The 14598-nt window shown below is 55.0% G+C and overlaps 1 protein-coding gene across 13 annotated transcripts in view; it reads right to left on the reverse strand.

Moving 5' to 3' along the window:
• Window positions 1-11812, reverse strand: part of PTPRF (protein tyrosine phosphatase receptor type F) — an 83949-nt gene extending 72137 nt beyond the window's left edge. For 5 of the 13 annotated variants that reach the window (XM_020914787.2, XM_020914785.2, XM_070468299.1 and 2 more), the window contains exons 1-2: window positions 11624-11812; window positions 4734-4810 (exon numbers count right to left, since the gene is read on the reverse strand). The gene's annotated coding sequence lies outside the window, so the exon portion shown is untranslated. The remainder of the gene's footprint in view (window positions 1-4733; window positions 4811-11623) is intronic. The other 8 variants (XM_020914789.2, XM_020914788.2, XM_020914790.2 and 5 more) reach the window with 5 other exon arrangements.
• Window positions 11813-14598: the final 2786 nt, after the last annotated feature.

The raw sequence follows: 14598 nt of genomic DNA on the forward strand, positions 1-14598 counted from the left end.
ATTTCCCGGGCTAGAATATTGGAGTGGGTTGCCATTTCCTTCTCCAGGGGATCTTCCTGATGCAGAGATTGAACCTGAGTCTCCAGCACTGCAGCTGGATTCTTTACTGCTGAGTCACAGAAGCCCAGTACAGCCATCATGGGGGTGTTACTCCAGAGCAGATATCATGTGGTATCCTCTTGGATGAGATTCTGGCCATGGGTGTCAGAGAAAGTGGGCCTCTGGTAAGTTCACCGCCACTGTACAAAGACAACTGGCCCTGACGTGGGGACTCCTGGCTTGTCCTGCGTATCTGGGTCTGGAATGCCTAGGTCACTGGTCTGATGCAGAAAGAGGAGAGACAGAGGTGAAGACATTGAAAAGATGACATTCCCTCCAAGACAGCTTCTCCCAGCAGTCCATGGACATGGGGACACCTCGAGTGATGGGGAAACATGGTGACACAAAATACAGACACGTTCTCAGGGAATTACTCCAGCCAGCACATAGCTGTCCCGGCCAGGGCTTCTCCCTCACCAGCTCCCGGTATGAGCAAGCTGCCTCTGCCCTGACTCTGGGCACAGAGCCCACCCCAGTATCAGGCGGTGCAGGCTGTTCCCAGCTCCAGGGCCCTGCGCTGAAGTCCCATCAGAGTCCCAGGTCCCAGGTCTAGACACTGACCCTGCCCCCAGCCCCGGAGTGCTCACGGTCGCCCCTGAGGAGACGGCAGGAGGGGAGTAGGGTAGGGAGGCGGACTGACGCCCGCCTGGCTGGGGTAGCCGAGAACTTTCTGAATTCAGTGCAGTGGCATTAAGAGCAGAGTGTCCACTTCTGCCCATGGCTGGGTGAGCCTGGATTCTCACAGCCGAGATGAAAACACAGCCTGAGCGCCTGCACACTCGGCTCATCTCTGGATGGCACTGCGGACCATAGGTTCTACCAAGTGACACACCTGGGCAGGAAAACAATTCTGTACTGAATGCTATCGTACAGTATCACTGGATGCCATTTTTCCACACTCAGAATGGTTTTCACATATCCTTTTTCTTCGCTACATCAGTGTAAAGCTGCCAACTGCCCTTTCTTGGGAAGAACTGTCCTTTATTCTGAAATTTTGTCCTTGGTGTTAAAATGTCCTTTCTTACAGGAAGTGATGGGGAATAGCAGATACCAGTTATTTTTTAATAATGTCCTTACTTTGGCAAAATAAAAATTGCTAACCCCATGTCTGGCCTCCAAGTCCTTCTGGAAATTGTACTGGTTTGTGAAACTGAAGAGCCTGGGGATCTCTGCTGTGAGGAAAAAGAAAGGAGCAGGCACCACACCAAGCCATAGGATTCGAACACAAACATCACAGACAGGCCTGTAAACAGAGGCCAGGCCACCTCCATGCAGCCAACCACCGATGCCGGCCTCAATGGGGGCTGCCCCAGGGAGACCATGTGACGCCAGCCATGGTGGGGTGGGGGCAGGGGGGGGGTTCCCTGGCTGGAGAACAGCTGGGATCATTCCGAGGCCTCCTCATGAATATGCAAACACAGATTGATTTGTTTCCCTTGGGCACGTGTTATTATTCACAAATATTAATTAGTCTCCAAATACCACCTGTTCCTACAGCTTCCTCCCTACTTCCTCCCTGGGCCAGGACTCTGGCTCCCAGGGGGCCCTGGGGCCACAGAAAGGATGTTAGTAGAAAGAGGGGTATGCAGGGCCCCAGGGAGCGGCTGGCCAAGGGGAGAGGCCAGTGCCTGGGCAAGAGGAATGTGAGGGCGGGCAGCGCCGGGAGCTGTTCATCTTCTCACCGGCGGGCAGCTAACCGAGCCCTTTTGTCACGTCCTGGACACTTCATCGCGTGGCACTGCAGCAGCGGCCGCGGAGGCGGAAACAGGCCTTGTTACACTTGGGAAGGGAAAACCAATGTGTTTCCAACTCTCACCAAACCAACCACCAGATTAAGACGGGAATAAATCAGTCTCAGCCGCTCCGTGACCCCGGCCCCGAGAAAGGAGGCGGCCGGCAGCAGGCCGCCTTTGCTCCTCCAGCTAGTTGGTCAGGGTCTAGTGGCACAGCCAGAATCAGCACCCCCACCCAGGAAGCTGGGACCCTGACCCCCTGGCAGCCCTCAGCAATTCAGTCTCCTCTGTGAGTGGATGGGGAGCCTAGGAAGACTGTCCCAGAGTCGCTGGGGGAGGTGCAAGCTCCAGCAAAGGCTGAGCACTGGGGGCAGGAGACCAAGGGGCCAGCAGAGGCAGCTTCCTACAGTTATAACTCCTAGGCCACCAGCCCTCTGGCCTCCTTCCTCTGGGGAGTGGAGCCTCCCCTGGGTTAATGTTCACCAACGTGGTGCCTCCAGGCCTCTGCACACATTGTTCTCTATACTGGAAAAAAGGCCTTCTCCTGGCCCAGTAACCTACTCACCGACCAGAACTCAGCTCCAGTGGCTGATCACTGCGAATCTTCCCTGAGTGGCCCTCCTCGGTTTTTCAGATTTGTACAGCATAGTGAAGGCAGCAAAAAGTGGCACAGACCCGTGCTTCTCAATCCAGGGAGATCTTGCCCCATGACGGGACATCAGGCGATGTCTAGAGACAGTTCTGATTGTCTGACAGGGGGAGACAGTTCTGATTGATGGGGGAGGGGGTTAAGTGCTACTGACACAGTAGGAAGAAATGAGGGATGCTGCTGGACATCCTACAATTAACGGGTCAGCTCCCCAAAATTAAGGAGTATCTGGTCCAAAATGTCAACAGTCCTGAGGCTGAGAAACCCCAATGCGGACAGCAAGATCGTCCCCTGATATCCCCTAGGTCCTGCCCTGGCTGCTGCCCCAGAACCCAGTCCCTATGAGTACCCTGGGCCCCAGGACCCCAGGTATGCTTGACTCTTACATTAGCTGAACCTAGGCCTCTGGATCTCAAGGCATCTTGCCTGCCCCCTCTCAGTCAGTTTTGCCTCCAGAAGCACAGCCATATAGCACACCCCAGTCCTACCCCTTCGCACATGCCATCAGCAAGTGGCCTCCCCAGAGGACACAGAGCTCCATGTTCAGGTCCCTTTTCTGGTGAGAGTGGGCTCCCAGGAAGGTCAGACCCATAATCCATGGATGGACAGGTGACCCATACCCATCCTCCCCATCTGAAATTTCTGACTAGTGACACAGCCTTCCCCCTGCATCTTCTGCTGCTGCTGCTGCTAAGTCACTTCAGTGGTGTCCGACTCTGTGTGACCCCATAGACATCAGCCCACCAGGCTCCCGTCTCTGGGATTCTCCAGGCAAGAACACTGGAGTGGATTGCCATTTCCTTCTCCAATAAGTGAAAGTGAAAAGTGAAAGTGAAGTCGCTTAGTCGTGTCCGACTCTTAGCGACCCCATGGACTGCAGCCTACCAGGCTCCTCCATCCACGGGATTTTCCAGGCAAGAGTGCTGGAGTGGGGTGCCATTGCCTTCTCCGCCTGCATCTTCTACAGATGCCCAAAGCCCACCTCACCACACACAGGGCCTGGCCCCCAGCAGACGCCCAATATGTGCTCATTTCCTCCCCCTCCCTAAGCCAAACCCATCTCTTCCACAGACCTCTTCACTGGCCATCAGGCAGAACCGTCCAGGGGGGCCTGGCAGAAGGCAGGGTGATGAACAAGACAGTCATGGGCTCTGCCTTCAGGGCACTTGCAGAGGACTCAGACTCAGCTGGAACCCATCCTCCCCAACCCCTCCTCCAGGTCCCCAACTCAGCGATGAGCACCACCACGGCCAGCCACCCAGGCCAGCCAGGCCTCCTCAAATTCTCCCTTTTCCTCATCCCACCTGTGCAGCTGGTCAATACGTCTGAATGTGTCCTGCCTCCACCCCAACAACCACCATGTTAGGAAGATCTCATCAGCACCCATGTCTTCAGTGGGCTTCCAGCCTCTGGTCACTCCCTTCCAACCCTTCCTGCACACAGACCAGCGCTCCCTTCAGTTTACAGAAACGCACATCCAATCAAGGGCCTCAGCTTTGTCCGCTGCTTTTAACCCACAGTAAAGATGCAGATAATGTTTCATTAATGAGCAAATGAATGGGAAAATGGGTGGATGAATGTGTGGATGCAGGTTCTTTGATTAAGAACTTTCAGTGCCTTCATATCATGCTCAGCGAAGAATCTTTTAGTCTGACATCCAAGGCCCAACACACTTCAACTGCAACCAAACCCTCCAACTTCTTTCCGTGCAACTCTGCTCTGGGCTTCTAGCAGATAGAAGTCGATTTCAAAGAGACATGGAAGAATGGGCCCCAGATCTTGTGAGTATCCTGCTCTTTCTTCCACAACCTACAGTCAACAGGAGTGGTCTTTTCTACAGAAATATGGTGAATGGGAAGCACAGAGATCCTGGTGGAAGTCCTGCAATGTTACCCAGAAGCCTATTTCACACCTACAGCAGCTGACAAGCTGTATATCATTCCCCAGCCACCTCCACCACCCACTCCAGCCAGAGACTCGAGAGCCATCCGCGACACCTCCCTCCGCCTCCTGTCCCACATTCAACCCTTCACCATGTCCTGTCTACTCGGTCTCCCTAAATAGCACTCAAATCCCTCCTCTCCACCTCCACCACTGCCTTCCTTGTCCAGGCCTCCATCACCTCTCTGCCACATGCACACTGCATCACCATGTCCCTTAGTAACAATCCTTTCATAGCTCTCCACCAATCTGAGTCTAGATCTGAACTGCCCAGCCTGGCCCTCAGGGCCCCAACCTGGCTGGACACTCACCAGGCTTTTGCTTGCTCACACCAGTCACTCTTGGACAACCGGCAGTGAGGGCAGGGCACCGGGGCCTCCGCTCCTTCCTGGAAAGAGGAAAAAGGATGAGGAAACATTAAGAACAGCACCACAGCAGAACATGTATTGACACAGAAAGACACTCAAAATGTGTTTATGCGGGGGTGGAAAAAAAGCAGTTTATGGGACTGTTCAAGCAGGACAATCCCCATTTAGTAAAAATGCCTATCTCTTCGCTTCATTCACTCACTCCTTCCAGGCTCCTGAGCACCTACTATGTGCCAGGCTTTCTCCCAGACACCCTGCATAGAGCTGTGAACAACACAGACCAAGTCCCTGACCTCAGGAGAAAAACTCGTGTCCAAACTCCGTAGCGTGACCTTCCAGCACAGCAGTTCTGCCCACCCACCTCTGCAGCCCCATCTGGCTGTGGTCCCTTGCCAGCCGGCAGGCCTGACAATTTATTTCCTCTTCTGATCCTCAACCTGTGCCTTATTCTTCCAGCCTCTCAGCCGTGCCTGTGCCCTGCCCCACTGCCAGGACTGCACTCCCCGCCTGTTCTAGCCAGTGATCCTTCAGCTCTCAGAGCCAAGAGCACTTTCTCAGGGAGGATGTGCAGGCTACACACTTGGACTTTGCCTCAGAGCAGTGACCACAGATGTGATGATTTATTTATTTACACAATTGCTGAGTGGCCGCTGAGTCACAACCGTAATAAGCTTGGTGCGTGCCGGTTCAGCTCCAGGTCCCCAGCTCCCAGTAGAAGGCCAGCGCATAGTAGGTGCTCCATCTATATACACTGACCGGGCAGACGGACGCATGAATGAGTTCACGGAAAACAGCCCCACCTGGGAAGAACCATGCCAGCATCCACGGAGCCTTCAAAGAAGCTTCAGAAGCAATGTTTATTTTTTACTCTGTGCTGCTCTATAATTTCTAAAATGAAGGTGTGCCCCTGGATGCCTCTTCCACTGGCACACACACAGTGAGAGGGCCCGGCCCTGTCCTTCTAGAACCATTATTGAGCCCCTACCTGGCGTGAGTCCCCTCCTGGATCGGGGAAGGGGTCTGACCTGCCCACAGCTCTCACAGCCCCCTCCCCACTGCCCAGCAACCATCTCCCTGCTGCCCGCGCCACTCGGGCCACACCTTGCACGGGTTTCTCCTCGGTGTCACACCCCCACGCACACAGGGATCCTGCCCCACACAGCAGTTCCATCCTGGCTCCTCCCCAAACAGACCCACAGGACTGGGTCAGGGAACCCCCCCGAGGCCAACCCCCCACACCTGGCACCTGGGAATCAGCCTCACTTGAGACTGAGCACCTCTGCAACACAGGGGCTGTCCGCAGGCCAGAGGCCCATCCTGACCGACCAGGACAGGCCTGGCCAGCCCAGGACCATTCGTGCTGACCCTGAAGCTCACAGCCTCTCCTACATCCACTGCCCCCTCCCCCAAGAGCCCAAAGGGCCTGGGCCTCGGGACGGTCACACGCTCCCGGCCCCAGCCCACTGGCTTCTCCACAAAGCCCCCTGTGGCCCCTGCTCCCAGCACAGGCTGCCAGGTGGGTCTGGCCAAACAAGCCAGCTTCCATGTCCCAAACTCAAAGGCCCGTTTGTCTGGGGATGCCCGCTGGGGCCTCACAGGGCCAGGCGTGAGGCTGTCAGCTCCACCGTTGCTCAGGGACCCTGGGGCAGAGTTTGAGGCAGAGAATGGGGAGGGTCCCCCAAGCCAGCTGCACTATGACCACGCCCAAGGCTACACCAGGAGCACTGGGTCTGGTGCTTGGACCCAAGCTGAGCAGGAGCCACACCTGGATAGAGGGGGATATGCCCCAAATGGCCTGGAGGTGGGTCAGAGGACAGACGAAAGAGGCAGAGAAAACCCTGCACGTGGAAAGACCCTAAAGCACAAACAGGATTCCAGAAGAGCTACAATAGCACCTGGAACCACCAGTGCCCAAGACAACCTAAGAGAGTGATCAGAATCACCCGTCAGGGTCATCTGCAGAGCTCGCAGACACAGCACCAACCAGGGCTGCCAGGCACACCCAGGAGACCAACTGGAGAAGCTACTCAAAAAGGGCCTGGCTGGTACCAGACCCAAGTTAGGAATCACCAGCTGGCATCCACAAAGGCCTCAGGAGTGAGATTGGCATTGGTGACCAGGATCAGGTGAGCAGGCATTGGCACCAAGCCAGGCCTGGCCCCTGGCAGGGTTCTCTGTCATTTGCCAAGTCTGGAAGCCAGCCTGGCAGCAGGACCAGAAGCAAGTTGAAGTCTAGAGGAGAACGGACACTTCTCTCAAGCAGCTCCCAGGCAGCCCCTGTGGCTGCACCAGAACAGTCCCCAGAAGTAGCAGAAACACTGCCAGGGAACAAAACCACTGTTCACAGATCTGAACACTGGGGACAGAGTAAGTACATCTGGACCTCAGACGCAGACACCTCACCCGATGCCCACGGCCAGGGCAGGTGGGGAGACAGGGGACCCAACACGCTGAGGCCGCCCCTTCTCAGGATCCCCTTCCACCCGTTCCCAACGTCTCTTCCCCAGGGCTTCACCCTCTTTAGTCTTCTCACACTAACCCACCTGAAGGTCAGATACACCTGAGCAACACACATGATCCGAGGGATGGCACTGAGGGCTGAGGGCTAGGCACTCTCCAGCCTGCTAACCAAAGCTCAGAATTGCAGCTACTTTAGGTGAGCAGATGCCCAAAGAGTTTTAAAAGCCCTTCCCACTGTGATTCTGATGGGGTGGGTTTGCATCGCCTGCTTTGATGATTATTACAATAAGAACTGCTAACACCGAGACAGCAATACTTACTAGATGCCAGGCCCTGTTCTAAGCACTTTCTGCATATTAACTTCAACCTTCTAACCACCGCACAAGACATGGACTTCTGTTATATCCATTTTGACAAAAGGGAAAATGAATTCAGAGATGTTAAGCAACTTGCTCAAGGTCACACTGCTATTAAGTGGTTTTGAACCCAGCAGTTTGAAACTAGAGCCTGCACTTTTTACCAGTGAGGCTGTCTTCTCTTGGGCACAGCTCTAACACGCTCTCGTCCTTCCTCAGACCTCTCTCCCGAGCTCCAGATTCTCACACACATCTCCCTCCTAAAAGACCCCCTCATCTCACCCTCAAATGCTCCAAGTATCTCCAAGGCCAAAAGGTTGAACCATGAGCTTATTATCTGCCTCTCCCCAAATCCACCTCTCATGCCCAAGTCCCTGGCTCAGTGAAAGCCCTATTCAGTCACTCCCAGGAACCTAGACCCCTTCCTCTCCCTCACTCCCACATCCAATAAATCATCCTGTCCTAATAAATGTGTGCCTTGTAAATGGCTCCATGCTACCAAACCACCATTTTCTCTCATCTGACTTACCTTCACCCTTCTTCTCACTGGGTATCCTATTTCCATTTACTTCCCGCAGCCATAGATTCCTCTTCTGGAAACAAGAATCTGATCACAGCACATTCCACACACCTCTCCCTCTCATTCAAACTTTAATTATTTGGTGCTTCCCTTTTTTGTGTTCTCAGAGTAAAGTCATAGTTACTTAACAGGGAATTAGATTTGCTCTATCTCTGAACACACCACAAGTGATAAGACTTCTGGGTGTCTAGACATACTTTTTTTTTTCCTGCTTGGAGTGCCTTTTCTTCAATTGGAAAACTCCTATTCATCCCTCAAAACCCAATTCAGATAGCTCATTTTCTTGGTCTTCTTTGGGACTCATCTCATCTCTGAACTTGTGGTGAACTCCTCCAATCTTCTAACCTCGGTTCAGAATGGTGGCTGCTTTAGGTGACGCTGAGATGCTGGGCTTAACCTCAGCAGTTCCTAAGGAGTGGGCTGCCTCTTCTACACAGCAGTTAGTCCCATAGGAAGCATGGCAGCCCAGCTGAAAGTGCCTAGCCTAGAGTCTGGCACACAGTCGGCAATCAATAAGAGGTTACTGAGTTGTTCTGCATTCTCATGATGCAGTCTGTTCCCCCAGGGACCACGAGCTTCTCAAGGGCAGGGCCCTGGCTGCAAGCTTGGCCCAAGCACACAGCAGTGTCAGTCACACGGGAAGCAATCACCACTGCTGCTGATACATTGCCACACAGGGGATTCCCACGACAGCCTTAGCACCCAGCTAGGGTTGGACGACTCTTCCATCTTATAGGGGGTGAAACTGAGACTCAGGGAGAACAGGATCTCCCCAAGGTCTCAAACTGGAAAGTGGAGGGGCTGTAGTGTATGTCACAGCCTCTGTAGGAAGAGGTCGGGGTCCTATCTCCCGCTGACTGTAATGGACTTCCACAGTCAGGACTGATGAGAACAAGAGTGGAGCGAGCACAGAGAGCAAAGGCCAGCGTTTTGCTGTACAGAAATGCAATTCCCAAGTAAGGTAGCCAGGCTGCTCTTACTGTAACGCTGCCCCCCTCCCCGAAGCCCCCTCCCCAACTGCTTCACCAGCACCCAAACCTAGCCTCCTCTCCTAGAAGCCAGGACACCATACACACGCTCACTATGTGCACAAGGCTGACCAGAGGGGAGGCCAGGAGCTACAGGAGGAAGGAGATGAAATATGAAATATGAAAACTATTTCCTTTTTAAAGGGAAAAAAGAGGGAAGAGGAAAAGCAAACAGAACTACAGAGATGTTTCCAATGACAAGGGGAAACTGAGCAGGCAAAAATATACGAGAAAATATGTGCACAGGAATGCACGAGGCTGCACATGTACACACACCCTTCCCAGGCTGTGCACAGGGGTGCAGTGAGAGTGTAAGCAAGCACACAGACTGGGACATGGGCGTGCAAACACAGCAGATTTTGGAGCTCTGGCTGCTGCGCAGGCCCAAGTGTGCAAATGAGAGAGCACTGGGGAGACAAGTGGATATGGAGTGGAGGTGGGGGTGGGAGGGTGAGCTGAGTGTGGAAATAGGGGAGTGTGAGTGTGTGGCCTGGGCTGGGGCTGTGGATGTGGGGGGCTGTACTTGGGGAGGCTCACCTGCGCCTTCCTGAAGCCCTAGGCTTATTCATACCATCAGTTAAAAACTGGGATTTTCTTGCTCCCTGAAGCAAGAGTTAATAAGGAGCCAAGCATAGAATTTCCTGAGATTTTTCTGACAAAACCTTGCTCTGGATCCCATTGGATGCCTGATGCCTCTCAAAGGATCCCTCAGCAGATCTGCCTTCTCGGGGGATTCTTCACCATTGAGGATCCCCCTGGAAGCACCAGCCCTGGATCCTTTTCCAGGCCTCCCACCCCAATGCACTTCTCTGGTCAGATCCCGCACCAGGTCACTCTGGGAGCCCAAAGGGAGTCTTCATCACCAACACTTCCGCAGTCCAGACTCCCGGGCCTGCTCCCCAGGGCCCCCAGGGGAATCCAGAGAACCCTCCCCTCCACTCCTGCCAGCAGCCTCCTTTCCATTTCACAGCTCAGACAGGTACCCAGCACCCACCCATCAACCTGTTCCATCTCGGGGGCCCTGCACTGGGGGGTGGGGGGTGTTGAAAAGAGGAGAAAAACTAGCCCCTCCCCCACCTTGGGGTGGACGAACCAGAGGGGCAGCATTCCAGAGGAACGTGGAGGAGGTCTGGGTCTCTGCAAAGGGGCGGCAGAGATTCCAGTCCGTGGGAGACAGAGACAGCAAGAGACCGGCAAGAGACTCGACAAGAGACCCGGGAAGCGAGATCCAGAGATGGGGGAGGGAGCACAGAGAGACCTGGGAAGAGAGAGCAGAAAGCCGGGAAGAGCACAGAGAGACCCAGGGAAAGAACGCAGAGACCCAAGAGGAGGAACACAGAGACCCGGCAAAGAGCACAGAGAGCCGGGGAAAAGAACACAGAGACCCAGCGAGAGAGAACAGGGAGACCCCGGGGGGAGTCGCAAACAGCAGAGAGACCCCGGGATTGCTTGGGGGGGTGGAGTGGGTTGAAAGTGGGAGGCCGCGACACGGGGAGACAGAGATACAGAGGCTTTGAAGGGCGTAGAGAGACGGAAACACGGAGGGAAAAGGAGAAATAAGCCGAGACAGGATCGCGGGCACAGCGATGAGGACCAGGGCACACCAACACGGGACGGGACGCCGGGCGGCGACTGAGTGAACTTTCCGGAGCGGGTCCGAGTGGACACGTCCTCACGGGACAGGTCGCCCCAGGGCCTTCGGGTCACTGCACCCGGGAGGGGCGGCTACAGCCCGGCCCAGCTCCTCCCCAGCCCGCGCCGGCGACCTGGGCGTGGGGGGGTGGGAGTGGGGGTTTCCAAACTCGCGCCCCGCGCACCCCGGGACGGCACGTGCGCCCGGGCCGCGAGCAAGACGGGGGCGCGGCGGCTGCGGATCCCCCGCCGGCTGGGAGGGGGCGCCTGTGCGGCGGGGGCGGGGGTGCGGCCTGGACCCGCCTGGAGCTGGGGAGGCGGTGGGAGGCTGAGGGCCGCCCCCGGAGCGTGTCCGCGCCGGTGGTGGGGGCAGACGAGGCGGGACCCAGGAGGGGGAGCCCCGACGCAAAAGGGAAACTTTGCGCTGGGGGTGTGGGGGGCGGCGCGGGCTGCGGCTCAGGTGCGGCGGGAGGGAGGGGGCGAGGCGGGGAAAGGGGAAGGCGGCGAGGGGCGGCAGGGAGCTAGCCAGCCGGCGGCGGGGTGGTGGAGGGGGGGGCCCGTCTGTCGCGGGGTAGCGCGGGGAGGAGCCGCCGGGCTTGGTGGGGGCGCTTAGCCGAGGCGGCGGGCGCGGCAGGTGGGGGCGCGGCCCGGCCTAAGCGGCGCCCCCAGCCCCCCGGGACCGCCCCCAGCTCAGCTCGGCGAACGCGGGGAGAGGGCGGGGGAGTGGGAAAGGGACCTATGCGGAGGGAACTGGAAGGGGGCCCGGGGGTCACTCACCGCCTATCCAGGGGCCGTCGGTCCGCATGTCCCCCCCAAGCCGCTGGGGCCGCTGCTCCCGCTCCTCTTCTGCCGCCGCCGCCGCCACCGGATCCCACTCCCGCCACCGCCACCCGAGCTGGAGCCGGAGCCGGAGCTGGAGCCGCCGCCTCTGCCGCCGCCGCCACCGATTCCGCCGCTCCCGCGCCAGCTCCAGCCGCGTGCCCGCGCCCACGCCCGCGCCCCTGCCCCTGCCGTGCGCGTCCCCGGCGCCGCCCCTCCCCTCGTGCACTCTCGCTCGTAGAGCTGCTGAGCCGCGTAGGCCCGAGACCGCAACCCAGACCCGCGTCTAAACCGACCCGGACCCCAATACAGAACCGGAACCCCAATAATAAGCATGGGCAGACCTAAACTTCATACGAAGTCCGGATCCTATTAGAGGTTCCCAATCCAAATGTGAACCTGATACTACTCTAGGACCCCATTTTCTCTCCGTAGAGATCTGAACCTGCTATTGAGCCCAGACCCACCCCAACTGAATAGTAAGTCCAAACCCCTAAATCTGCCGTGAAATTGGCTCGCGTAGTAGCTTTAATCTGAACCCTTATATTAACCTGAAATACCAATTCTTAGGCTAAAACCGCTTTATCACCTCTACTTGATCGTGACCCCAGCATCAACCCTGGTCCTTAAATGGACCCCAGTACCAATGCTGAGCCCCAATCCCTGTGTGAACCTTAAAGTCCAATAGCTACCTTGCTATGGTAGCTACTCAGCGCTTTTTTGTGAACCCCAAGCCTTTCCATAAAACTAATACTGCAGTCCTAGCCCCAGGGCAATACCAACACACTTTGTGAACTAGGATTGAGTCCCTAGAAAAGGACCCTAATACAAACACTGACCTCAGACCTCATCCATTTGAGGGGCCATCTAAGACCCTAACTTGACTCACCTCTAGTGGTAATCTTGGAACCTAAGATTTATGAGACTGGCTTTGTAGAAGCTCCACACAAATCCACTGCAGCCCCATGCTCACTCTCCTCTGACCTGATGTCAACCCCAACCTGAGGCTGGCCAACCCCAAAATCAGCAATGCCAACTGTGGACCTGAGTCAGGTCCTGAATTGGCCCTTAGTTCAGCACTTGATGGTGTCCTCCAAGCCTGATATAAACCTCAGTGTTGAATTTCTGACTCCTCATACCAAACTTAAATGTTGACCCTATAAATCTCTGGCTAAACTAATAACTTACCAGAAGATTTACTACAGATCCTAACTCATGGGAATTTGGTGAACTCCAAACCAAGAGCCACACCTTGGCACCAAAGTCTCTGATCTCAGACCTACTGGGCAGTCCATGTTACATCAGCCCTCTCCTGCCTACCCACCTCATGAAAGAAGGTGAGCCTACCCCGATTCCCTAGGTCAGATGAGGACCCCTATGGGGTCTCTGATCTGTGGGGTCTCTGTGATATCTCTATGAGTCTGGGGGTCAGGTGAGAAATAAAATCTGGAGATTGTTGAAGCACCTGGATTCCTGGAGCACAGTGTAATGTGCAGGGCAGAGGTAGAGGTGGGGGGTCTGGGGCTCTGAGCTGAGTGGAGTTCTGGTTACCACCTAATTCACTGCCTGCTTTTGCCCTGGACTTGAATTTAGAAGCGGTGTGTGTGCGCCCCCTCGTGTGTGAGAAGGGGATGGGAGTGAATCTGGGCAAACAATCAGATCCGGATTCCAGATGACAAACGGATCAAAAATGAACATTCCTAGTCTGTGGTTTTTTGTCCACTGATAATTTTGGTGTCCTGTGGAGGAGGTATTGCAAGTTTTGTGCATCTTTAGACAGTTTGGCCTGTTTTTCAGAAGTGGAGTGAGTTTAGGCTTCGGGGGAGGGTTTCTTCTAAATTTAAAAAAGTATACTTTCTGGCCAGTGATGCCTGCTCCTTGCTGACTCATGAAAACAGTTCTTCTTGGCTTCACTGGCCTACACTCCTTCCCTGTTTGCCATTTCTCAGTCTCTTTTTTACCATCTGCTATTCCTCCCAGGGTCTGTCTACACTGTCCCTTCTTGCTCTCTGCCCATGGTCCGTCTCCACCACCACCAACCAAATGCTGATGACTTCCCAATCTCTCTCCCTGGTGTGGGTCTCCTGGGCAAGAATACTGGAGTGGGTTGCCATTTGCTTCTCTAGGGGATCTTTCCAACCCGGGAATCGAACCCAGATCTCCTGCATTGCAGGCAGACTCTTTATTGTCTGAGCCCCCAGGGAAGACCTGTTCTAAGCGCTTGACCCATATTTCCAAGAGTCTTCTCTAGACCACTCCTCGGTTGTTGGACAGGTAAACTGAATTCACTGTCTCTCCCACCCCAGATCTGCTGGCAGTCCCATCTCAGGCAGTACCTCATTCAATCAGTCACTGGGCCAGAAACAGGGCGTCTTCCCTCCTGCACCTTCATCTAACCCAAACTGTAAAATTTGAAATATAGAAAGGAGCTAGAGATCATCCCAAGGGAGGTGAGCGGGAGTGAGGGATGGAGAGAGAATAAGTGGGGAGGGGAGGAGATGGGAAAGAGACAGAGATAGAGAGCTTTTGACTTTTGGGCTTCAGTTCACACAGAAATGTCTCACACATAGTCATAAAAAACACCTCTTAAGATTTATTCTGTGGGACTTCACTGTAGTTTAGTGGCTAGGACCTTGAACTCCTAATCCAGGGGACCTAGGTTCGAGCCCTGGGAACCTAGGGCTCTAGGTTCCTCTAGTCTGGGAACTAGATCCCACATGCCACAACTGAAGATCCCATGGGCCTAAACTAAACAGATCCTGCATGCCGCACCTGAGACTCAGCACAGCCAAATAAATAAGTGAAATATTTTTAAAAGATCTCAGTCAGTGACAGTGGCTTCTCACACTGTATGTGTATATATATATTTATGAAGACTCTATGTTGAGTGGGGCCCTGATACACAAAAAGCTGCTCAGTATGTATTTGTTAAA

The sequence above is a fragment of the Odocoileus virginianus genome, chromosome 5 (assembly GCF_023699985.2).
Source record: "Odocoileus virginianus isolate 20LAN1187 ecotype Illinois chromosome 5, Ovbor_1.2, whole genome shotgun sequence".
Lineage (NCBI taxonomy): Eukaryota > Metazoa > Chordata > Mammalia > Artiodactyla > Cervidae > Odocoileus > Odocoileus virginianus.